At 45.4% G+C, this 25,450-nt stretch overlaps 1 protein-coding gene and 2 long non-coding RNA genes across 6 annotated transcripts in view; 2 read left to right on the top strand and 1 right to left on the bottom strand.

Annotated features, from left to right (window-relative positions):
- The window catches only part of LOC145521719 (uncharacterized), a 31,714-nt gene extending 30,499 nt beyond the window's left edge, over positions 1-1,215 (top strand). Inside the window, exon 3 of the long non-coding RNA XR_014065625.1 lies at positions 104-1,215. This is a non-coding gene — a long non-coding RNA (uncharacterized LOC145521719). The remainder of the gene's footprint in view (positions 1-103) is intronic.
- The window catches only part of TRAF3IP2 (TRAF3 interacting protein 2), a 46,244-nt gene extending 34,067 nt beyond the window's left edge, over positions 1-12,177 (bottom strand). For all 4 annotated transcript variants that reach the window (XM_081530578.1, XM_081530579.1, XM_081530580.1 and 1 more), the window contains exon 1: positions 12,052-12,177. The gene's annotated coding sequence lies outside the window, so the exon portion shown is untranslated. The remainder of the gene's footprint in view (positions 1-12,051) is intronic.
- Positions 11,867-14,596, top strand: LOC145521720 (uncharacterized). Its single transcript, XR_014065627.1, has 2 exons — positions 11,867-12,282; positions 13,767-14,596. It is a non-coding gene; the product is annotated as an uncharacterized LOC145521720 (long non-coding RNA).
- Positions 14,597-25,450: the final 10,854 nt, after the last annotated feature.

Raw genomic sequence — 25,450 nt, 5'->3', positions numbered from 1 at the left:
ACCTTTCAACTACTATCAGTTGATTAGACCTACCCCAAACACACATATTTCAACTACTGAGTATTTAAAAATGTTCACCATTGTTTTCCTTTCTTTCTTACAGTTTTCCTACAGCTCTGAAATTGGATATGCCATACAACATGCTCTTCAGCTGATCAGGAAGCAAAAGTATTTTCCAAAGGACTGGCTGCATGTTACATAATCTTCAGCAAGCATCTGTGGACCCACAGCTGAATGATGGGGGTCAGGGAGGGAGACAGGGGGGAGGGTGGAGAAGCTGCCAGAGAACCAGCCAGCAAGAGAACTAAATACTGCCGGCTGTTTCTTGGTATGCGATTCATTTTCATTTTCTACACTTCAGGTATAATTGTTTACATTCTCCCTGAAGTGCTTCCCTAAAAATTATAAAATTAAATTTAAAAAGTTGCAAATTCTCTTCCAGCTGAGGAGATTTCAAGGACTTGGAGGAAGCTAATAAAAAGGGTGACAAGTGTGGTCATCTCTTGAGTGTGGTCACATAACTGGGATTCTGAAGTTGTGTCCTAGGGAGGGAATTCTAGAATTGAAACTGGTCTGAAAACGAACAAGTGGTTCCTTGGATGACAGTGAATAAACCTGGCATGGCAATGAACAGCCTTTCAGGAAAACTACGGGATTAGTAATTTTTAACAAACACAGTGAACACCGATGTTTTAAATTTGTCACTACAAATATTCAAACAGCAAATGATTACTGAACCCTGTTGTATGTCTGACACTGTACTGTGAACCCCCTCTTCTGAAGCATAAGATCAATTAAAATTCTTTTACAGTTGATACCTACAAGTGACACATAACTCAAGAGGTCCAAGAGGGTATCTAGTAAAAGGTAAATAAAATTATTTCTGGAAACATAAAACATTATTCCTACCTTCAAGTGGTTTGTAATCCAGCTGAAGGAAAACGACTAGTACAGGAAATCAAACTAATACAAATCGAGGGCCTTTGCACTTGCCATTTCTTCTTCTTGGAACACTCTTCCCCTACACATCTGCATGGCTTTCTTTCTTTCTTATTTTAAGTCTTTACTCAGCTCTCACTTTCTCCATGAGGGCTCCCTGGTCACCCTCTAAAATTTTTACATGCTCCTCTCACTCCGTCTGCCTTTCCTGCTTTATCCTTCTCTCAGTGGTTGTCACCATTGTATATACTATAAAAGAGACGTTATCAATTCTAATACCTAGTACAATATTCCTGTGTATTGTCTCTCCTCTCCCCCGCCGGATGTAAGCTTCATGAGGGTGTGATTTTCGATTCTTCTGTTCACAGCTGTATTCCCATCATCTAGAATTATACCTGGTACCTTGCAAGTGCTCAATAACTATTTGTTGAATGAATGAAGGATCAGTGCCCGTTTTAGAGAGGAGACAGATCCATGTAGCTGGAAGGATCCCTGATTGTGAGGAAGTCAGGTCCATGAAGGGTGACGGGAGGATTTGGTGGGCCAAGTCCTCAGAGTTCTTGAAATTAGACCATATGGGTACCCTTCCCTCTTCCTCTCAAATGTATATTAAGCTCCACTAAGTGTCAGGCCCTGAGGCCAGGCCTGAAGAGGTCCCATTCACGACGGGACTGACCTGAACCCTTGCTGGCAGAGTAACAGTGAGCCTACCCCACAGCATGATGGGGTGTCTGCTCTCTCTGCTCAGACACGGAGTACCCGGTCTCCTCCTACATCCTCAGCAGCAGGGGGGACAGGCCTGCTGTCACCACAAGGGCCCCTTCGGCCCTAGACCTCAGCCAGAACTGATAGAACAACCCCGCCACCCTCCTGAGGGTGTCACAGAGAATACAATGCCACATCAGAGAGCCATGGGCAGATCAGGTGGGTTGGGTCGGAAGTGGCAGTTTTATTTTTTGGTCTTTAATGTCAATATTGTAATAAAAAAGATAACTAGACATTAAAAAAAATTAACTCAGTACCCCACCTCTCCTAACATTTCTATTTCCCCTGTTTTATTCCAGACCTCTTCTATACGCTGTCCAGATGGTTGTAACCCTGGCACAGCCTGTGTTCCCATCTCCCTCAGTTTAGTTCAGTTCAGTCGCTCAGTCGTGTCTGACTCCTTGCGACCCCATGAATTGCAGCATGCCAGGCCTCCCTGTCCATCAGCAGCTCCCGGAGTCTACCCAAATCCATGTCCATTGAGTCAGTGATGCCATCCAACCATCTCATCCTCTGTCGTCCCCTTCTCCTCCTGCCCCCAATCCTACCCAGCATTAGGGTCTTTTCCAATTAGTCAACTCTTCGCATCAGGTGGCCAAAGTATTGGAGTTTCAGCTTCAACTTCAGACCTTCCAATGAACACCCAGGACTGATCTCCTTTAGGATGGACTGATTGGATCTCCTTTCAGTCCAAGGGACTCTCAAGAGTCTTCTCCAACACCACAGTTCAAAAGCATCAATTCTGTGGCGCTCAGCTTTCTTCACCGTCCAACTCTCACATCCATATATGACCACTGGAAAAACCATAGCCTTGATTAGACAGACTTTTGTTGGCAAAGTAATGTCTCTGCTTTTAAATATGCTATCTAGGTTGATCATAACCTTCCTTCCAAGGAGTAAGCGTCTTTTAATTTCATGGCTGCAATCACCATCTGCAGTGATTTTGGAGCCCCAAAAAATAAAGTCTGACACTGTTTCCACTGTTTCCCCATCTATTTCCCATGAAGTGATGGGACCAGATGCCATGATGTTAGTTTTCTGAATGTTGAGCTTTAAGCCAACTTTTTCACTCTCCTCTTTCACTTTCATCAAGAGGCTCTTTAGTACTTCTTCACTTTCTGCCATAAGGGTGGTGTCATCTGCGTATCTGAGGTTACTGATATTTCTCCCGGCAATCTTGATTCCAGCTTGTGCTTCATCGAGCCCAGCGTTTCTCATGATGTACTCTGTATATAAGTTAAATAAGCAGGGTGACAATATACAGCCTTGACATACTCCTTTTCCTATTTGGAACCAGTCTGTTGTTCCATGTCCAGTTCTAACTGTTGCTTCCTGACCTGCATACAGGTTTCTCAAGAGATAGGTCAGATGGTCTGGTATTCCCATCTCTTTCAGAATTTTCCACAGTTTATTGTGATCCACACAGTCAAAGGCTTTGGCATAGTCAAGAAAGCAGAAATAGATGTTTTTCTGAAACTCTTGCTTTTTCGATGATCCAGCGGATATTGGCAATTTGATCTCTGGTTCCTCTGCCTTTTCTAAAACCAGCTTGAACATCTGGAAGTTCACGGTTCACATATTGCTGAAGCCTGGCTTGGAGAATTTTGAGCATTACTTTACTAGCGTGTGAGATGAGTGCAATTGTGTGGTAGTTTGAGCATTCTTTGGCATTGCCTTTCTTTGGGGTTGGGATGAAAACTGACCTTTTCCAGTCCTGTGGCCACTGCTGAGTTTTCCAGATTTGCTCAGAGGGTGGAAATTGGCTTTAAGCAAAAAAGCCGTTTTCTAGCCATGATCTAGAGAAGTCTCTGACCCCGAAGGGGACAGAAGACCTCCCAGTTAGGGCCTGTTGAACCCCATTGGTGGCCGTGCTCTGGACAGTCTCAGCTCATCAGCACGACACTGAGCTCGGAAAGCCGGGAGAGGCTGAGGCTGCTGGGGAGGCAGCCAACAGACAAGTCTAGCTCATGGTTTCAGATCGCTGGGGAAAGGGAGAGGCTGGCCACCCACGGACCTCAGAAGAGTTTCTGACTCAAAAGCGCTTTCTAAGAGGCTCACAATTCAGATGCCCAGGCCCCACCCTTTGAGATTCTGAGGTAAGGCCAGGGCTCCCTTTTGTTTCTGTCTAAGTCCCGCAGGTTGGAGAAGGAAATGGCAACCCACTCTGGTATTCTTGCCTGGAGAATCCCACGGACAGAGGAGCCTGACGGGCTACAGTCCATGGGGTCGCAAGAGTCAGACACGACTGAGCGACTAAACCACCACCACCAAGTCCCACAGGGAAATAGGTCCTCTCATATTTTACCAGGGGAAGTGTCATCTGTACGATTTGGCCATGACTATTGGGATTTTTAAATCTAATGTCCTTGGACATAGTAATTTCATTTCCAAGAATTTCCTCTATAGAGAGATGCACTTATTTTGTAAAAACAAAGAGGCTCTGAAGATAGGCAATGCAGCAAGGTTTGTAACAACAAAGACTGCAAATGATTCACCCACCCAAAAAGCTTCTGCTTTTTTAAATCCATGGTCTGTCCTTGCAATGAACACTCTGCATCTTTTGGAAAAGACTGAGGAAGTTCTGTGTGAACTGATTTGGAACTATCTCCAAAATTTATCGTGAAGTTAAAAAAGGAAGAAGCAGGACAGTGCGCAGAGTTACCCTTTGTCCGATCTAAGTCTGTCTGTGCCCACACTGGGTGGTCAGAAAGCTGGAACAGAGGATGTCTCCAGGAAGGGAATTGGGTGACTGGGAGCGGAGGCGAGCGGGAGACTTGCTTTTCAGAGCATTTTTTACCTTTTAAGTTTTGTACCAAGTGCCTGTATATCTACTTACAAGATAAAAAAGGAAAGGAAATGCTCCACCAGTGATTCTGATGTCCACAAAGATTAAGAATCAGTGAGAGAGAGGCACCGCTGAGACCACCCAGGAGAGAGTACAACTGTTACTTAAAATACAAAAGACCATTTAACAGAGGGTGAAGACATTTGTCCACAGTGGGGATGAGTGGACTTGGAGTGGCACAAGCTAGGAATGGAAGACTAGTCCCAGGTCCACATGCGTGTGTGCTGAGTTGCTTCAGTGGTGTCCGATTCTTTGTGACCCCATGGACTGTTGCCCATCAGGCTCCTCTGTCCATGGGATTCTCCAGGCAAGAATACTGGAGTGGGTTGCCATGCCCTCCTCCAGGGACCTTCCCAATCCAGGATCGAACCCAAGTCTCTTATGTTTACCTGCATTGGCAGGTGGGTTCTTTACCACTAGTGCCACCTGGAAAGCCGCTCCCTGCCGCCAGGTGCACACAACCAGGTGAACCAGTGATGCACGCAAGTCTGGTTCTTAATCTGATCTGACCCAAGAGACAGCAGTTTTCCTTCTCTGGAATCTCACTGCACTTTGGACTGTGAGCTGTGGTTCTAGCCCTTAGATTCTGACCAGCATCTTTCTTCAAATCTGTCAGTTTTTCTGTCCCAGTCTCTCTGGCTTCCTTTCTACTTTCTCTCCTTCCTGAGTAGCCCGGTTTCACAAATAATTATCAAGACATCAGCAGCTTTGACATCCCCTGTGGCAATGCTCCCTGGTGTCCCATTCACAGAATTTCCCATTCATTCTGTCTGTCTCTCTCTCTCTTGTTGCCTCCAAGTCTTTGCTCACGTCTGTTCTCAGCAAACTTTCTTTCCTCCAGCACATCCTGCCTCCAATTATCAATCTGTCTGATCTCATAGTCACGCCTTTCTCATCTCATAGTTCATCCAAAACTTCTTTTCCTCCCATCATGTCCGCCTCTCTTTCTGTAGGTCTGTTGATTAGACCCTAATCCTGCTGTGCATAGGACACAAGTCACACATATTCAGATCTGATGTCCATGTTCACAGTTAACTGTGGCTTCTGCCATCCAGACAGGCTTATCCTGAATCAATACATATTTCTATGATATGGAAAATATGCAGGACTTAAATGTACAGGCTCTAGAGTCAAGCACCCTATGATTAGATTTTTTTCTCTGCTAGTGGCATGACTGAAGCTGAAACTTCAATAGTTTGGCCACCTGATGGGAAGAGCTGACTCATTTGAAAAGACCCTGATGCTGGGAAAGATTGAGGGCAGGAGAAGAAGGGGATGACATAGGATGAGATGGTTGGATGTCATCACCGACTCAGTGGACATGAGTTTGGGTAAACTCCGGGAATTGGTGATGGACAGAAGGCCTGGCATGCTGCGGTTCATGGGATTGCAAAGAGTTGGACACGACTGAGTAACTGAACTGAACTGAAGTGGCGTGATTAGATGTGTGACCTTGAGAAAATTACTGAACTTCTCTAGGCCTCATTTTTCTCATCTGTAAAGTGTGTGGAGGGGAGATAACAGCATTTGCCCCATAGGAGGGTATTGCGAGGATACCCTCGCAATAGAAGCGCTAAGTGCTAAGTCGCTTCAGTCGTGTCCGACTCTGTGCGACCCCATAGACGGCAGCCCACCAGGCTCCCCCGTCGCTAGGATTCTCCAGGCAAGAACACTGGAGTGGGTTGCCATTTCCTTCTCCAATGCATGAAAGTGAAAAGGGAAAGTGAAGTTGCTCAGTCATGTCTGACTCTTAGCGACCCCACGGACTGCAGCCTACCAGGCTCCTCTGTCCATGGGATTTTCCAGGCAAGAGTACTGGAGTGGGGTGCCATTGCCTTCTCCTCGCAATAGAAGATACCCTCGCAAAAGAAGAAGGTGTAAATAAAGTTCTGACTGTAGAGTCTGGCCCATATCAAGCTCTCCAAAAACAAAGGTTATTTTGTTATTATTTTTACAACAAATAGTTGGCTTTGGAACTGTTTTTCTAGACCATGTTTGCTTCTTTTATACTTAGATGCTAAAACTATTACATAAAGCTGGCGGGCTGTAGTCACAGGGTTGCAAAGAAACGCGACTTAGTGACTGAACAGCAACAACAAAGTGTATGGAATCTGTATCTTTTTAACCAACATGTGTATTTCCGGCAGATTCGGTATACAGATTTGGTATACATTATCTCATGTGGTCCTGAAACAGCTGGGTCAGAGGAGGGATATGTGGTATCACTACCATTCCTACTATAGAGAGCCTTAGGCACATTAGGTAGCTTTTTCAAAGTCACAGCCAATTCCAGCCTATAGATCTCCAAACTCTTTCCATTAAACCACATAGATCAGGCACTGGCAAACCTTTTCTGTAAAGAACCAGATAGTAAATGTTCATACCCTGTGGACCACAAACTGTCTTTGTCTCATACTCTGCTTTTTAGTTAGCTCATTTGTACACAATCCTTGAAAAATATAAATTCTTAGCAACAGACAGGTATAGAAACAGACCATGGGCCACCTTCAGCTCAAGGGTTGTAGTTTATCAACCTCTGATATAGATTATGCTGATAAATCAATACAAACTTAATGAAATGGATATACTTAAGAAAGCTGACCCTTTCTAACAATGATTGTTAATATTTGTCACATGCTTACTACAGGTCAAATATTGTTCCAGGTGTTTTGGATGTATTAACTCACCCTCACAGACACCCTATTCGTAGGCACTGCGTCAGCCCTATTTTAAGAATGGGGACACGGAACACAGGGAGCTTAAGTGACTTTGTCAAGGCCACAGAGCTAGTAAAGAGCAGAGCTAGGGTTCAAATCCAGGCAGTTCAGCACCAGAGCCTGTGCACTGAACCCTCTTGATTCTTGGTTGGAAGCATGGAGTTTCACAGCTTTGAGAAAGGGGATGGCAGGAGCTGAGTAAATCTTAGAAGCTTCTGGAATAAATAGGTTTCAGAACCATTCACCTTGAAGCTAAGGAGGCATGGATACCTGCCACCTGTGTTTTATGAAGAATGGCCAGGCTGGAAACCTGTGATGGCTTTCCTTCATGCCACTGCAATAGAGGAGATGGGTAAGACTGCCGAGGCATCTTGATTTGAGAAAAGCACTTGATTGGATCTCATTAAATTTTAATCATAAACTGAATTCAAAATAAATTGAAAACTTGTTGACAGAGCACAAACAAAGGGTGATGATAAATGGCGATGCATCTAGAGAGGGGATATTTTCCAGGGGATGCCTCTGAGGCAAGGACGGATGGGATTTAATGAAGGTGTTATGTCCCTGGAAGAAGACAAATAGCAGAGCAAGAAGCAGAGGAAGGGCAGGAGTGAGCAGCCTGAGTAATTAATAAACCACATTACCAGCTCCTAAATGATCAAGTCTTGCTCTTACCAACTGCTAGGATTTTTTTTTTAAAGCATTCTTTGGGTCAACCATAGGGTTGAAGGGCCCTAGAGACAGACAGCATGAATATTTTGGGGGGATATATTAATAAATATATAAATTTACAGCTAGGAAGAGCCTCAGATCCAATTTGGATCAGATCTTTGCAATCACAGATACTCAAGGTCTTACTTCATTCTCTGGGGAGTAATTTTTTTTTATAAGTGTCTGAAAGTTCTGGATTAAAAAAAAAAACAACAACAAAACTTTAAACTCATTAACATTCTTCATTTACTACCCAAATGCGTGCAAACTTTCCCAACATCAGTTGGCTTAGTAGAAGTTGGTTTTGAGTAAACTGTGTGGCTCAGGTTCAAATTCCAGTGAGTAAATATTTCCAAGTTTACTTGCAGAATTTCCCAGACAGAGAAGTTCTTCCACTTGGCTTGCCAGAAGACTGGAAGCAGTGGTGAGCGCTGGAGATGAGGGAACGTTTACTGGCCCTTGTTCGTGTCCTGCACAGTACAGCTCACAGCAGGCTGAAGGCAGTGCAGCGTGACCCGACTTGATTAGAAGTTCGCTCTGGAACTCCTCTGAGCTGCTCAGCTGGCTGACGCGGCTAATGGGAATGGACTGACTCCACCGTGCTGGAAGCTGGTAAAAACCGTTTAGAGAACAACCTCAAACCAGCCCATGGGTTCTTTTGTTTGTTTGTTTCAGATAAGGTTTCTCTAAACACACATTTGTGATTCTTAATTCAGTCCAGACCCCAGTGTGAAGGAGAAGAAGGGGCAGAAAGGAAAAAATCCGGGGAGGGAGAAGAAAGGATGGACAGGAGGAAAGAAAAATGGAAGAGAAGCCAGAAGAGTGGGAAACTTTGAAGGAAACATTAAAAAAATTTGTCCTTTACTGGTGGAGGACAGAGGCTCACTTAAATTGTGATTTTGACAGGTTGCTGGGTAAGACAAGGGGCAGCTGGAAGGGGAGGGAGAGAATGAGTGCAGGTAAAAGGCAAGAGTGTTGGAGGGGAGCTGCTGAGCCCGGAAGAGTCTGGACCTACAGCACAGAGGAGGGAGGGCGGTGGGAGGGAGACCTGGGAACCCCACCTGGGAGAGGAAGAAGGAAAAACACTGGGACTGTTAGTGCAGGAAACAGTGAGGTGGGAAAAGCCAAGTTCCCATCATCACTGGAGGAGCTGCCCAGACCTCAGCCAGCCTGGGTCTTCAGGGTGAAGGAAGGGGGTCAGGTGGGCTGGGGGCTCCCATCCAAACGACTTGATCTCAGCTGCCTTATCAGGAAATCACTCCAGACTGGCACAGCTTCACAGGTCACGAGGGGGATGAAAGCTCACCGTCCTCCCTCACCCAGTTTATAGCTTCAAGTCTCCAGGAAGTTCTGTGTGTACACACACACACATGCATACACACATGCACAGAGGTACAGAATGAGCTTAACTCTCAGGCATCAACACACATGTGGGTGAGTAGGAGGCCTGCTGGGCAAGAGACGCAAAGAATGTCGAATGTCTGAGGCAGAAGGACAGCCTGGGCTTCATGAACTAAAAATACCTCGGTGACAATGCACTAGAAGAACAGAAGAGGCCGGTGGGGGCGGGGGGTGGGGGGAAGCTGCTTGACTCTAATCCTCAGATGCTTTCTCACGGAAGGACTGCAGGGTTGTTTTGATAAGGAAATATGATCAAACATTGGGGGTCATTTCATTGAATCTGAAAGGAATTTAAAGTTTAATATGCCTCATTCGTGTGCTCTTTTTTCCCATGCAGCAGTTGCCTGCAATTCATATGTGTTTTGAAAGGCTAATCAAAAATTGTCTGTCGTGGAAAAATGATTCGAATTCAGGATATTTCCGAGATTTCAACTCTTCAAAACATAGATTTAATTTAGCCAAACTACCCGCACAGCTGATCTTTCTGTGTGCCTGCAAGTATGATTCTGAATTTCTGCAGCTATGACTGCCTTCTCCTTATTTTCAGAGCATTTGAAAGTCACTAGCTCCTTAATTTTGAGAGAAGCAGGCTTAAATATTTTCCATCTTTGAACCTTCCCAAAGTGAGTATCCCTGAGTTAACAGTCTTCTCCCCAACACGCCTAGACTGCACGCTTAGTCAGCCCACCCCAAGCACGGAGCAAAGCAGGGGCTGCTCCATCACAAATGACACAAGATGAAGAATGTCTGTGGGTGGTCTTTCTGGGTCAAAGAAAGCCTGGCTGACAGCAAACTACAATTGGCTTGATTTCAGATAATGCTGCATGTTATTTGAAAATAAAAATCAGTAACACATCACAGGTGAAACATCTTGAAATTCCTGTCCTCTCATCCCAGGATGAGAGAGAGAGCCATCTGAAAGCATGATGAGGACCATACCAGGGCCTTCATATTCCACAGAAACAGCTGAGCAATACCAAAAGCCCTGAGTCAGCCCATCCCATTAAACCAGGGCCCATGTGAACTGTATGGAGGGAGAGAATTAGCTCAAAAGAAACAATGATTTTTTTTTTTTCAAACAAAGTAGTGGTTTGGAAAAGGTTAAAAATTCTGGGTGTCCACCATCTAATAACGTGTCCGATCCTAGTCATCACCCTTACATGGTATCAGGATGTGCTTCACAGCTTCCTTTCACCTCCCATTAAAGGCCCCACACAAAGTGACTGGTCTAGCCAAGGAGTCATTTCCAGCTCCAGCTAAGTCAGTAACATAGCCTTCTGGAGCCAGGCCTGTGTGCCAGCTCTCTGGTGCTGCCTGGACTCTGTGGGCAAGTGCACAGGCCATTTCTTCCTGGGTAACCCAAATGGGACATAAACTAATTCAAGAAACCCCCTGTGTTCTCCTATTTAACTAGAGTCAAAAATAATACCTAAATTCCAGGCAGCTCTCCCACAGAGCCATGTGGCTGGCCAGTACCCACCCCTACCCCCACAGCCTTTCACCCAGACTAAGGCTTCACTTTTTGTAGATGAGTGAAACGAATCAGAGCAGTTTATGTAGAAGAAACCTGAGCTCCCCTGAGGTGTTTGATAGTATTCTGAGTGCTAGTGGGTAAAGAAGGATTAAGTCCTTTTCCTCCAGGGACTATCTAGTAGGAGAGGTAAGATTAATATATTTGGATCATCAGTAAACAAAACACATATCTTCTAAGACCGCCCACTATGGCTACCCCTCTGGGATTCTCATCACCCTAGCCTTATTTTCTTAGAAGTGAATTTCAACATAATCTTCTTAGCTCACCACCCCCACCCACATTTTATTGATGAAGAAATCCAGGCCAAAGGAAAAAAAAAGTAAATTGCCTAAGTCACAGAGTCATCAAGCAGAGAAGGGAGAATCTGAAACCAAATTTCAGGTCCTCTGTTTTTATTTTTTTTTTTTCCTGTTCATTTAAAAATATCCCCCTACACTAAGAGACCATCTTGAACTTGACAGTCACATGAAGCTCAATAAGCTTCTAAGATCAAATAATAGCACTTCTCTCCTTGTTTTTCCTAAAGGCTCAGGCCGGCTGTCTGTGCCAGCAAATTTCTGGGTGGTGTGGGAGGGTGGAGGGCTGGGGCAGAGGGGCTGGCAGAGCCACAGCCAGCACGAAACAGGGCTGGACTTCCTGGCTCAGAACAGGGTGTTGGTTTTTTTTTTTCCCCCGAGTGAAAGAGGGATCAAGAAAACTCAGGAGTTCTCCTTCCACCTCTGCCACTGACGCGTCTGGGGCTGGAAGCCAAAGTCTTCCTTTTTGCCTTCCCCGGCTCCCTCCCTGGAGAAGGGGGGTGAGGAAGAGGGAGGGGAGGCTTGTCTTCATCAAAACTTGTGGGGACACTAAGTCTTCAAACACAGGGATGTGTGGGTGTGTGTGTGTCTATTCCTCAAAGAGTTAATCTTCGCTCTCCCGTCTGAAATACTAAACCACTGGCCCTGTCTCACAGCCGACACGTAGCTGTCATGTTCTCAGCCGGAGCTGTCTCTCCGGACACGAACCAACAAATGAAAGGTGGGGAGAGGCAGGCGGAGGAAAAGTGAGACGGCACTTTCAGTAAAGGAGAAAACAGTGTTTTGGAAAATGGGTCAGAAGTTAAGAAGTAAGGTCAGTCAGGTGACAACTGAACCACTTACCTTAGAGCCGCCAAGGACAGACAGACCGGCCACGGGTGGTCCCGCTCTCTCCTTCTTGGGGCCACTCTACCTTGGGTGGCTCCAGGCCTCCCTCCACCCTCTCCCGGCCCAGGTAAGCCGTGGAACAGGCTCCGAAGCAGGAAGTGGAAGTTGTATGCAAATTTCTACCGAGGCTAGGAAGCCTCTGCTCAAAAATCTCCCTGTGGGCAGTGAATCAACAGCCGCTGAGAAGTAAGTCACTTTACTTCTTAAAACAGAAACCTCCTTCATTCACTAGAAAAGGCCACTAGCCAATTAGGCTGCATTTTTTTTTTCCATCACCCAGCTAAGTAACTGCTGAGGAATGTCCCCTGAACCTCAGGGTTGTCGAAGCACCCAGGCCTGAGACGGTGCCCGGGGAGGGGTGGTAAGATGGGTTATTCATTAGCAGCTCCAGAGCAGGAAACTGGGGTGGGGCAGATCGTGGGGAGGAGTATGGAGCACAACTTCTTACTGTCTCTAACTGCATTTACTGCTCTTACTCACAAAGGGAGGACTCACTGCCCATTCCCCACCCCCATCCCAACACACACATTCCTTACCCCATCCACTGACATGAAAAAGTGACTATTTTTAAGAAAAACACACACACACACACAGTCTTCCTCTGGCTGCATTTTTCATGTCCTCAAGTTTATTTCTTCATCTTTCCTTCTTGTTTAATCGGTGCCTACAGAATTAATTGCTGAAGGAGACACTAGAAACAGGATGACCAGGACGGCAGACTGTAATGGGAGCTGTGGTGGCCAGCGTGTGAACTCAGTTACCCATTGGCCAGCTGGGTGTGGGCAGGTGTACCCTGCTCCTGCTACTCTGCCTGCCAGTTGGGTCCTGAGGGTCAGCCCATTGCCTGGTCATCTCATTTCTGCCGATGGATATGACAGATAAATACTTGTATGTGTATCTATATACATTTATTCATTGTTGTTTCTAACACTTATCACTGTGCCCAGAACATAGTAGGCAAGCACGACATCACTGCCAAATGACCAAAAAATGACAGAAATGTCTGAAAGAATGCATATCACACTATTAAGTAGTGATCACCTCCAGGGAAGAGTGTTAAGGGAATGTGTGAGAATAGAAGGCTTTTATCCTATTCATTGCATAAAATATGTATACTATACATATATTGGAGGCTTCCCTGGTGGCTCAGTGGTTAAAAAAGCAGTTAAAAAAAAAAAGGCGGTAAAAAAGCTGAGATGGAGGAGACACTAGAGTTGCAGTTTCGATCCCTGGGTGGGGAAGAGCCCCTGGAAGAGGAAACGGCAACCCACTCCAGTATTCTGGCCTGGAAAATTCCATGGACAGAGGAGCCTGGTGGGCTACAGTCCATAGAGTCGCAGAGCTGGACATGACTGAGCACACAAACACCCACATACCTATATTGGATTCCGTCCCCCACAAGTGTGTGGTACTTCATTCATTAAAAAAAAAAAAAAAGATTTAAAAATTGCACTTATTACCTTGGCCTTGAGTTTTCTGCCTCAAAATTATTATTATAATAGGCTTTTTTAGTTTAGGGGAAAATAGTGCTTTTTTGTATGGAGCTATTGGTACCAGGATACTTTGAGAAAGCTATCGCTATTAGGAGATGAGAAAAGAGCGACAAAAGGAGAAAAAAAAGAGGGAGAGCAAAGAAACGGTGGGGTGAAGACAGTTTTCATTTCTTTTAGATGCCTCTAAATGGATTGGGAAAAGCCCAGAAGACGCTCCTGTCAACTACTGCCTTTGGAATACAGCCCATCAGAAAGAACAAGAGGAATCTTTTTTTCTAGTTCTCCCACCAACTGTTTCCCTAGATGTGAGCCAAAGGGCCCTGCGGGGAGATAGCAAGCACTGTAGTGCCGCTCGTAATTGCTGGTAGCTGGGCCTTCCTCTGGCTCAGTTTATCCTGAGCAGAACAGCAGCATTTGAGGAAGGAGTTAATGGTTCCTACTTAGGAGCCCTTGCTGGGGCCCCACTGCAAAGCAGCCTGAGGATGTAAACTGTTTAGAGAGGAGGTCCTGAACACTAGAAACTTCTGTCTGAACATGCCTGTGGCAGTTAGTCAAATATGGGTGACAGGGGAAATGTCAGGGAGCGCCTGGGAAATGAACACCTCTAGCCCCCCAGGAGACCCCACTGGTGTTCTCAGGCTGATACAAACTGCCCTTTGGCCGCCCCCGCTGAAGAGGAACTCTTCACCCAGCGACTACCATACAGTACTTGTTAGTGTATTTAATCCTCCAAAAAGTCTTGGAGATGAGTTTACTCCTGTCATTCCCACTTAACCTTTAAGGAATCTGGAGCTTGAGACAGGGAGTCACTTCTAAGGTCACACAGCTAGTCTGTGGAGAAGAATTCCGATAGGTGGATGTTACCTCCAATAGGTGGTCACCCTGCTGAAGTCTGCCCTTCTATGTGCTTGGGTGGAGCATACAGAACTTACTTTCTTTCTTTCTACAACTCTTGACAATTTAAGAGAGGGGGAATAAAGGTGTAAGTAATAAAAGGATGGATCTGAGACTGTGCCAGTTACCATGGTGCTGCGTTTATGTGATGCCGGCTGCTGTATACACAGTAGGCAAAGTACTCAGGAGGCGGACCAGCCCTCTTGTTCTGGTCCAGGAGGCAGGATTGGTGTTTGCCAGGTTCTAGAGTCACTCAGTATTCTTGCAAAATTAGATAAAAGCCAGCTCTTCCCACCTTTGTAAGCAAAATCATTTGGAGCTAACGCTCAGGACTCGCTATACTACGGTTTTAACCCATGAAAAGAGAGGCAAAGGGGAAAAGATTCATTCCTTGGATAAGCCTTGATTTTCCATTTTTAAACGCTATGATTTGAAGTGCTTAAAAGGCGGAGTGAAATTATGACACACCATGAGGAAGAGAAGAAAACTCCTGTCCTTCATTCCCAGAGGATGGTCCTCACTCACAGAGTCCCCAGCACTGGTGACTCTCCCCACAACTCGGTTCCAGGACCGAGGCAAGAAGAGAAGAGACACCCCGGCTCCCAGCGCCTGGTCCTGCCTGCCCTTCTGGCTTACTCCAGTCCCACGATCTTCAGTGAGTACCTGCCTCATTCCGGACATGTGCTGGGTGCTAGGCACGCAAACTGAAAGATTCTCAGGTTCTTGTGTCTCTTTCAGAAATGAAAAACTATGGAAATACAGAGTTCCAAATAAACTAGCCACCAGACATGGCTGTAGAGTCACTGGTTACTTCTTCTCCACTGCTGTGGTGGAATGCTTCTAGTTCAGAGGGGCTGCCAGAGGCAGGCAGAAACCAGAATTCTTCACTGCCTTCCTCCCGACCCCCACTGAGCCCCGGGACCCTGTCCCACCAGTTCAGGGGGCCCTTCTTCTCAGAGAGTTGCCCTCTACAACCATTTCAGATTCTGTCAGCTGATTCAGTCAGAACCTCACAAATCTAGCACAGAGGTCCTGTTAGTAACACAGACTCTCATGAGGAAAGGATTCTCTCTCACTCCTTTTCTTTCTAAGAGGTTCCTTGAGGACTTCCCTGGTGGTCCAGTGGTTAAGACTCCGTGCTTCCAGGGCAGGGTATGCTGGTTTGATCCATGGTCAGGGAACTAAGATCCCACATGCCGTGTGGCAAAAAAAAAAAATAAATAAAGGTTCCTTGAGCCCTGTATAGATTTGTTCTTATACCCTTGTACCTTCTCCTATGAAAGGTATAAGATTTTGTCAGCCTACAAAACCTCTGTCATTTCATTTCCCCAGTGCGATGGTGCAAATTCACCTTACATTTACATACTTAAAAGGGAACACTTTAAAGTTCTGGAAAAGCCAAAGATTATCTGCTTCAAGGTGACTTTCCGCAAAGTGGTCACCTGGACCCAAAGTTGTTGGCAGCATCTCTTGCTCAAAAGAGATTAAGTCCTGACAAACCTCGTTGCCCAATATGACCAACACAATAATAACAGCTAACCTCAGATAGCACTTAAGTGTTTTAAGAAGTCTGTGTGCATTTATTTACTCAACGTTCACAATACCCTTATAAGGTACGTACTAGAAGATTAGTTACCATTTATTATTTACAGTGTGCCAAGTGATTTTCACTATCTGTCTAACAAAATGAAGAGATTTACTCATCAGAACTCCAGACAACTGCTTTCCAAGAGAGAGAAGTGTATAGAGGCCAGACTCTGCCTCCTGCGGAGGCTGGACACAGCAGGGCAAGTCAGATGAGAGAGGGATGTTTGGAAAGGGATGATAAGGAAGTAGCATGAGGTCCGCAGAGGAGATGGAGGAGACTCAGTGTGGTAGTGAGAGAGCAGGAGGGATCCTCCACCCTTCAAGGAAGTCTGTAATTAATAATCCTACATTATTCTCCAAGTCTTCTCTAGTTGGATTTACTCAATTGTTTGACTTTTGAATATGTACATGGGGAATTTATTCAGGTTCTATTTAAAAAATTGGATGGTTAGGGCAGAAGAACTAATTTAACATTTCTACAAAGGAGACAGACAGATGGCCAACAGGCACATGAAAATATGCTCAGCATCAATAATCATTAGAAAAATGCAAATCAAAACCACATTGAAGTATCACCTTACACTGGTCAGAATGACCATCATCAAAAGTCTACAAATAATAAGTGCTTGAGAAGATGTGGAGGAAAAGGAACCCTCCTACACTGTTGGTAGGAATATAAATTGGTATAGTCACTATGGAGAACAGTATAGATGTTCCTTAAAAAGCTAAATATAGAACTACCATATGATCCAGCAATCCCACTCCTGGGCATATATCTGGAAAAGGTGAAAACTAATTTGAAAAGATACATGCCTTCCAATGTTCATAACACCACTGTTTACAGTAGTCAAGACATGGATGCAACCTAAGTGTCCATCAACGGAAGAACAAATAAAGAAGTTGTGGTACATACATGTGATGGCATATTACTCAGCCATAGAAAAGAATGAAACAATACCATTTGTAACAATATGGATGGATCTAGAAATTATCATACCAAGTGAAATGAGACAGAAAGACAAGTTTATGATACCACTTATATGTGGAATCTAAAATATGATACAATTCTTTTGTATCATAAACAGAAATAGCCCCACAGACATGAGAACAGACTTATGGTTACCAAAAAGGGAAGCTGGGAGGGATAAATTGAGAGCATGGTATTAACAGATGCACACTACTATATATAAAATAGATAAACAACAAGGGCTTACTGTATAGCACAGGGAACTATATTGAATATTTTGTAATAAACTGTAACAGAAAAGAATTGAAAAAAGAACAGAAAAATAGAGATCACTTTGCTGACACCTGAAACTAACACAATATTGTAAATCAAGCATATCTCAACTTAAAAAATTAGGATGGTTACTACAAAAAAAGAGAAAGTAACAAGTTTCAGGGAGAATATACATAAATTGGAAACTATGGGCACTATAGGCAGGAATTGGAAATTGTGCAGCCTCTGTAAAAAATAGTATGGCAATTTCTCACAAATTTAAAAATAGAATTACTATACGACCCAATAATTCCATTTCTGGGTATACACCCAGAAGAAGTGAGGGTCTCAAAGAGATCCTCAAGATAAGAAAGCAGAGTCTGAAAGAGAAATGTGTACACCATGTTCATAGCAGCATTATACACTACAGCTAAGGTAGAAGCAACCCAAGTGTCCATCAATGGATGACTAGATAAACAAAGTATGGCATACACCTACAATGGGATATTAATCAGCCTTAGGAAAGGAAGGAAATTCTGACATGTACTATAACATGGATGAACCTGGAGGACATTTTGCTCGGTGAAATGAGCCAGTCATATGGGGACAAATACCGTATGATTCCACTTGGCTGAGGTACCTAGAGTGATCAAATTCACAGAGACAGAAGGTAAAATGGTGGTTATCAAGGGCTGAGAAGAGGGAAGAATGCAGTTATTGTTTAACAGGTACAGAGTTTCAGTTTTGCAAGATGAAAAGAGTTCTGGAAATAAATAGTGATGCTGGTTACGCAATGACATGAATGTACTTAATGCCACTGAACTGTGCACTTAAAAATGGTTAAGATGGTAAGTTTTATGTTATGTTATTCCATCACAATAAAATAAAATAACACCCAAAGCAGGTGGGCATGGTAGGTTTTATTTCCCTCATTTTACAGGTGAGAAAATTAGGATGCATGAAGTCGGGTAGCATGTTAGGGCTGCACAGCTGGGTTTCAAACCAGCACCAACTCCCTGAGAAGGCCCCATCTATTCCCCGCACCATGCTATCCAGAACCCACTGGGGCAGGTGGATGCTAAAGCCACAGACTCATGCCCCTTACCCTCTCTAGACTACCCTTCCTTCTTCAACACTGCTTTTTCTAGCATACTTTTTCTTTCTTTTGCCTTTCCCTCATAAAAAGGTGCTCTCAGGAAAAAAAAAAACCTGATCACTCATTTATACCTCAGTTACACGGTGTGAATTTAAATCATTGTGCTCCTTCTCTGAGGGGTGCTTGCATTTTAAGCCTCATCGCTCTCTATGAAATGAAAGCCTTTGTTCCATGTTAAAGGAATTTCAGGCATCAGGGAGCAAGCAGGAAGAAACTGGAGGGCGGTGGTGGCGGGTAGGAGCACTAGAACCCAGAGAAATGCATTAGATGGTGGAAACTGTAGGCGCAAAGTTAGAAGGCAGGTGTATTTTATGGATAGACTGATCTCTCAAGGCTTCACAAAGGTGTGAAGTGTGGATGCAAGGGAGATAGCTGGGCGGTTCTTGTTAAGCTTTTCCCATCCAGCTGCCTGACCTCCAGGCTCTAAGCTTTTGTTTGTCACCGGAACTGGGCACACCTTAGAAAAGAGAATCTAGAGGGTTGATTTCCTCAGGGTACTGTCTCCCTGACAGTTCTCATTGCCTCTTCTCTTCCTGTTGCATTGTGAAATTCCAGTCTAAAGCAACTGGGTGTGGTAGCTGGAGGTCTCTGCCTAAAGATCTGAGCAATCATTCTTTTTAGTGTCAAGAATGCCCCGCATGTATGTGCTCACTGACATGGTGTATTCTGTAGGACCTAAGGCAGCCCATGGGGATGTAAATACCTGTTTTCTGGGCACTCACAGACTAAGACTGAGCATTCCCGGGAGTGGAAAGAGACATTACACCAACAGCATTGGGATAAGAGCCTGGGCTGCAAGTCTGGCTGTGGACTAGTCCCTTGACCACTTCCTGCCAGCTGTGTGACCTCAGGGAAATTCCTAACTTCTTTGCACCTCAGTTTCTTAATCTGGATAATGGGATAAGATATCTCTTTCATTGGTGATCAAGGGAACAAATGCACCTATTCTGGCTGCTGCTTTTGTGTAAAGAAAACATCTCCTTTCCTCCTGGGGTGTGAACACAGAGCTCAGTGGATAGGGACCAGGGCTGATTTTGCTTTCTCAGCCAGGCACCAACTGCCTATACAGCAGCCTTCTGAGATTATTATGAAGATTAGATAAAGTGATCTCTGTGCAGTGTCTGGCATTGTGCTCAATAAATATTAGCTACTGTTATAATAATAAATATTAAATAATGTGTCATTCAATTAGTATACCAGGAGTCAGTGATCAGTCAATACTGGAAAAGAAAAAAACTCAACAAAATAGTAAATAATATTAAAAATGCGTATGTAGTAATAAGACATTCTTATGCTAACAATTAAATAAGGGTGTACTATATGTTAGAGAATTCACTGCAAATCAGAGAATCCAACCACAGGTGAGGATCCAGTTGAGCAAAAACCAAAGGTCAAACCACGTACTTCTTGAGGGCTTTTGCCAGCTCTGCTCTGGGCTCTGTTCTGGGGACAGACTGACCACTTCACCTCTCAGGCCACATGAAAGCTTACGTATATTGTACAGGCAGACTAATCCTCACTCGCACAGCTTGTTGCCTTGATGCTTACACCTTTCAGGCAGGAGAAAAATTATGTATTCTTTTAATTTAAAATATCTTCCCTTTCAGCTTTTCTTGGTTGGCAGGTTGCATATAGAAGTAAGTGTAAACAGGCACAGCAGTGCTTTCTGTAAGAAAGATGTTCTTAGAATTGCATCTTAAAAACAATAGGCCAGTAAATTTTATGTGTGTGTGTGAGAGAGAGAGGGAGAGAGAGAGGGAGAGGGAGGAAGAGAGAGGAAGAGGGAGAGGAAAGAGTTTTAACTTTTAGATTATGCCAAAACCCCCCAAAAACCCACAACCTTTTTTCTACAGCTTTCCTATCTCTCTTTATGAACTCCCATCCCACTAAATTACGGGGAAGAGACCACATGCTTGCCAGTGAGAGTAATTCAGTCTCTTTCAGTTCAGTCTCTCTTTGGGAATTATTGAGCATTTCAGCATTTATCCCTTTTTCTCTCAGGCATAGGGTCTAGAGATAGAGGAGAGCCTGTGGGTCTTCACATTGGTGAGGACAGAGGCTCAGGTTCACGCTGGGCTCAACCATAGAAAGGATTTGAAGACTAAGACAGGCCTTGGAACAGAATGGGGTACTAATCTCTCTCGGGGGGCCCCTCCAGGAGAGGGGCACGTCCACTGAGGGGAGGGAAGCTAGTCTAAGGGAGGAAGTTGCTGGCTGGGACTCCCTGAAGGTGGCCTAGTTCTGGGTTGGAAACAAGCAAAAAGAACCTGCTTCTGACTGTCACTGATGCTGACAAGGAAGCCACAAGACCCTGACAACCCACAAGACAACCTCTCTCTCTCATACACACACACACACACACACACACACACACACACACACGCATGCGCACATGGTGAAAATATCAGCCTTCTGACATTTGAGAGGCTTGGTTTCCAGCAACTGGTGGGGCTCAAGCCCTCACACTTGGACCGTTTCAAAGGAAATGTTGCTCGGCGTTTGGGTGAGAGGCAGAAGGCAGGTGCTAGCAACCTGGGGAGGAGGTGATGTTTGTCTTTGGCCCCCTTTCATGAAACACTTCCCTTCGTCAGGTCTGGGAGCCCTTCTTTCAGGGTCTGTCTTCCCATGAGGCTCCTCTCACTGAGGCTGCTGACTGTTCCGTCTCAGCTCCTCCCTGGCTGTCCCCTCTGGGCTTCCCAGCATGACTGCCTCCTGGCCCTTTGCCCTCCTTGACCCTTTCCTGCCCCAGATCTGGCCAACTCTCTGCCTTTTGAGAGAACACTGGCTCCTCCAACACTCTCCGGGGTGATGAGGTAGATATCTGCCACTTCTCCAAAGCCACTGGCTAGTCCATGGTAGAGCTGGGAATTTAACCCTTGCAATCCAACTGCAGGCTCTGGACTCTTCCTCCTAAGTCTTCCAGACTTTAGAAGTCAGCCTTCCTGTAACACATAAATAAAATGCCTTAACTCCATCTCCCGCATCCGGTGGGAAGTCCAGTACCTCCCCAACATTTCCAAGGGCTCCTGGGGGGTGGAGGGTGAGTCATATCCTTCTGGATATTCCCTAAATTAAATTCGTGATCCTTCTTGTCCTCTTGCCTCCAGCATGTGGGGTCTTCTCTCCCCTTCCCTCACCCAAGGCAAGGGCACCATCTTCCCCCTGATTCCCCAAAGCACACCTAAGCCAAAACCAGCATGTTAAGTGTGTTCTTAAGGATTGGGGATGGCTGGTGATAATGGAAGGTCACCATGCCATAGTAGAGCTCAGGAAAGAGCTGCAAACTCAAAATGGGGCATGCCTAGCCTGCAGGCCCTCCCCCACATTTTCAGGGATGGGGCAAGAAAGAATTGGAGGCCCAGCCCTCACTTTGTCTCTCACATCATTCCTAACACCAGCTACATCCCACACACTAGGGACCTCAGCTGTGAACACTCTGGCCCATGTTTAAACTCTATACTACCCTAAACTCTATACTACCCCTTTTTGGCCTCATAAGACCAGGGAATTCCAAGGTCCTAAAGGAGGGGGAGAGCCCTGGTGTGGACATACCCCACTGGCCCCACGCCGAGGAGTGAGCACAGGTGAGCACAGGCTCTTGAGACTCAAATCTTCCTAACTCCACTTTCAGGGCATTGAACTGGTAGCTGGAAGTCAGCTATTGTGTGGGGGAATATTTACACAATAGAAACCGGCAAACACTTCAATCTACAAAACAAACTTTTTTCCCTGGAGAGCCTGTTTATCAGGGCACCACTGGCCCCTGGATGCCTCCCACGAGGCACAGGGGCACAGCCAGACTGGAGTCCTCTAAGGCTGTGGTTCTTAGATTTTGCTACATATTAGAATCATCTGAGAGTTCTGGTGGTGGGCTGTCAGCATGTTTAAAAGTTCCTTGGGTAATTCCAGTGCACAGCTGAAGCTGCAGTGTGTGTGTGTGTGTGTGTGTGTGTTTAGTTGCTCAGTCACATCTGACTCTTTGCGATCTCATGGACCTGCCAGGCTCCTCTGTCCATACCGCAGACCAATGTTCTAAAACATCTCTTATGAAAACAGTGTACCTATAAATTGCCTGGGGATCTTTGAAATGAGAGTCTAGTCCAGGAAGCCTGGGGTGGGGCCTGGGATTCTGCATTCCTAACAAGCTCTCAGGTGCTACTGACACTGCTCTTCTATGGACCACAATTTAAATAGCAAAAGTAGAGTCTGAGAGAGGTACCACTATTCTGAGGATCCTCAGCTTTGCCTAGCATGGAGAGTTTCTCACTGGAATTGCTTTTGTCCTTAAATCCTGATCTTGGCCATTTTTGGAGCCTAATCTGATCCCTTTTATCCTATTCTTGGTAACTGGACACAAGTCTCCCTTGATGCCTGGGGTATGAGTGCGTGCTAAGTCGTTTCAGTCGTGTCCAGCTCTGTGAGACCCTATGGACTGTAGCCCGCCAGGCTCCTCTGTCCATGGGATTCTCCAGGCAAGAATACTGGAGTGGGTGGCCATGCCCTCCTCCATGGGATCTTCCCAACCCAGGGATTGAACACATGTCTCTTGCAACTCCTGCACTGCAGGCAGATTCTTTACTGCTGAGCCACTGGGGGAGCCCTGATGCCTGAGGGAATCCCCTAATTCCTGCCACTTCATTATACAGATTACTTCAGCTCTCCTAGACGATGCTAGGAGGCTCACCTTTGATGACCAAACAGGTGTTTTCCTAAACAATCAAGCCATTTACCTTCTGCTTCCTCCCTTCCCCACCCTGTCCACACACCCTCCATCTCTCGAATGCAGACACACGCCTACAGAGGTTTATTTTTTGTATCATTTGTTTTCCTTTCCTATTACATCAGCAGAGACAGAGACTTAGTGGCAAGGGCCCTGATGCAGCTGTGAATGACCAGAGCGGAGCAGACCATGTGGGATGAGAACAAGGCAGGACTTGCAGAAGAGGGATCAGTCCAAGGAGCCCCAAGGGTAATCCCTTAATCACATGGGCTCCTATCCCCAGACCCTTAGCTAAGAGAAACACAGGATTTGTCTCAGTTTGTTGTGTAAAAGTGTAACTGGAGATGAATGAGAACCACACCTCATTCTTCTTCCAGAGTGCTGGTTCATACACGGCAACAAGTCTTTCGTTGCTTACAGTCTTGATGAAAGCAACTTCCCTTGTGTCTCTACAGATGCATCTCTGGACAGAGGTGACCCAGTCCAGTCATCAGAGTCAGGGTTCTGATAACCATGGTGGCCTTGCTGAAGCTACAGCCCTGTGCACGTTCCCGTCTCAGTGTGAGGTGTGTCTGTCTGAGCAAGCTCACCTTCCCAGGCCAGTCCCTGCTCCGCATCGCCCTGGAGTGACTCATCTAGGGGATGTTCCTCATGGTGACAGGAATTTAGATCTAAACGAAGCTGCTCCAAGGTCACCCAGCTCCCTGAAAGCCACAGAGCTGTTTCACAGGCTGTGCATTTTGCCAAAACTTGTCTCTAAGAGGGTGAATCTCTGTCTGTGGCCTGGTAGAACATTCGCTGAGATTCTGCTCACAAATGAGGCTGGGGCTTCACCTCAGGTGGCTCTGGCTTTTCTGCTCAAAGGTATCATATTCTTGGGATGGTCCAGAAAGCCCCAGGTCTTCCCATTGTCTGCAGTTGTCTTTTCCTTCAACTTCTACTCCAAGTGGCGGCAGCCCCCGCCTCATTTTCTGTGGGATTTCTGACATGCCTCACAGCCACCCCACACTTTGAGTTCCTGCTCCCACTAAACATGGGGTGCAGCCCATCTCCCCCAACTTTGGAGGGCCCCTCCTCCACCTCTGTCTCCCTCGAATTTGCTCACAGGACCACTCTCGCAACTCTGTTGCACAGAACAGATTTTAGCTGAAGGTTTTCAGACAATGGAGGGGAATTACAGTTCAGGGCAGACCAAGTAAGCGATTCAGAGCCAACTACAAGGCATTTTAGGTTCATTGGCAAAGATCTCATTGATCATCTTTTATCTTAAGACATCTGGACCCTGGTGGTGCAGAACTTGCCCCCCACCCACCTCCAGAGACTTCTCTTCCTGCTTTGAGGGCCCTGGACCTCTGTCTCAGCACCACCCAGGGAAGACAATATTCTTGCAACTTTACCAGCCCAGTACCATCTAGCTCCTTTTCCTGATGATTACCTGAAAGGGATCTCACCTTTCACAGTCAGCCATGTCCTATCAAAGTCATTCTGTAAACAGCCATCTTCTACAGTTGCTGTTGTTCAGTCGCTCAGTCCTGTTCGAATCCCATGGACTGAATCCCATGGACTGCAGCACGCCAGGCTTTCCTGTCCATCACCAACTCCTGGAGTTTGCTCAAACTCATGTCCATTGATTCGGTGATGCCACTCAACCATCTCATTCTCTGTCGCCTCCTTCTCCTCCTGCCTTCAATCTTTCCCAGCCATCAGGGTGTTTTCCATTGAGTCAGTTCTTTCCATCAGGTGGCCAAAGTATTGGATCTTCAGCTTCAGCATCAGTCATTCCAATGAATATTCAGGACTGATTTCCTTTAGGATTGATTGGTTTGATCTCCTTGCAGTCCAAGAAACTCTCAAGAGTCCTCTCCAACAACACAGTTCTACTACAGAGATCAATCCTATTCCTCAAATGACAAAAAGAGACCATCATTTTATCTGTAAGGATTTTTCTTTTCTTTCTGCTACATGAGAAATTAAGGGAATATTAAAAAAAAATTAGGGAATAGTTTGGTGATTCCTACAAAAAAATAAATAAAGAATTACCAAGTGATCCAGATATTCCACTTCTGAGTATATACCTTGAAGAACTGAAAGCAGGGATTTAAACAGATATTTATTCACGAATGTTCATTGCAGTGCTATTCACAGCAGTCAACAGATGAAAACAGCCCACATGTCCTCGATGGATGGATACACAAAATGTGCCATAGCATAAGACAGAATATTATTCAGCCTTAAGCAGGAATGAAGTACTGATACACGTTACAACCCGAATGAACCTTGGAAAC

The sequence above is a fragment of the Giraffa tippelskirchi genome, chromosome 9 (genome assembly GCF_054371585.1).
Source record: "Giraffa tippelskirchi isolate mGirTip1 chromosome 9, T2T-mGirTip1v1.2.pri, whole genome shotgun sequence".
NCBI lineage: Eukaryota > Metazoa > Chordata > Mammalia > Artiodactyla > Giraffidae > Giraffa > Giraffa tippelskirchi.
This window is presented reverse-complemented; position numbering and strand designations above follow the sequence as displayed.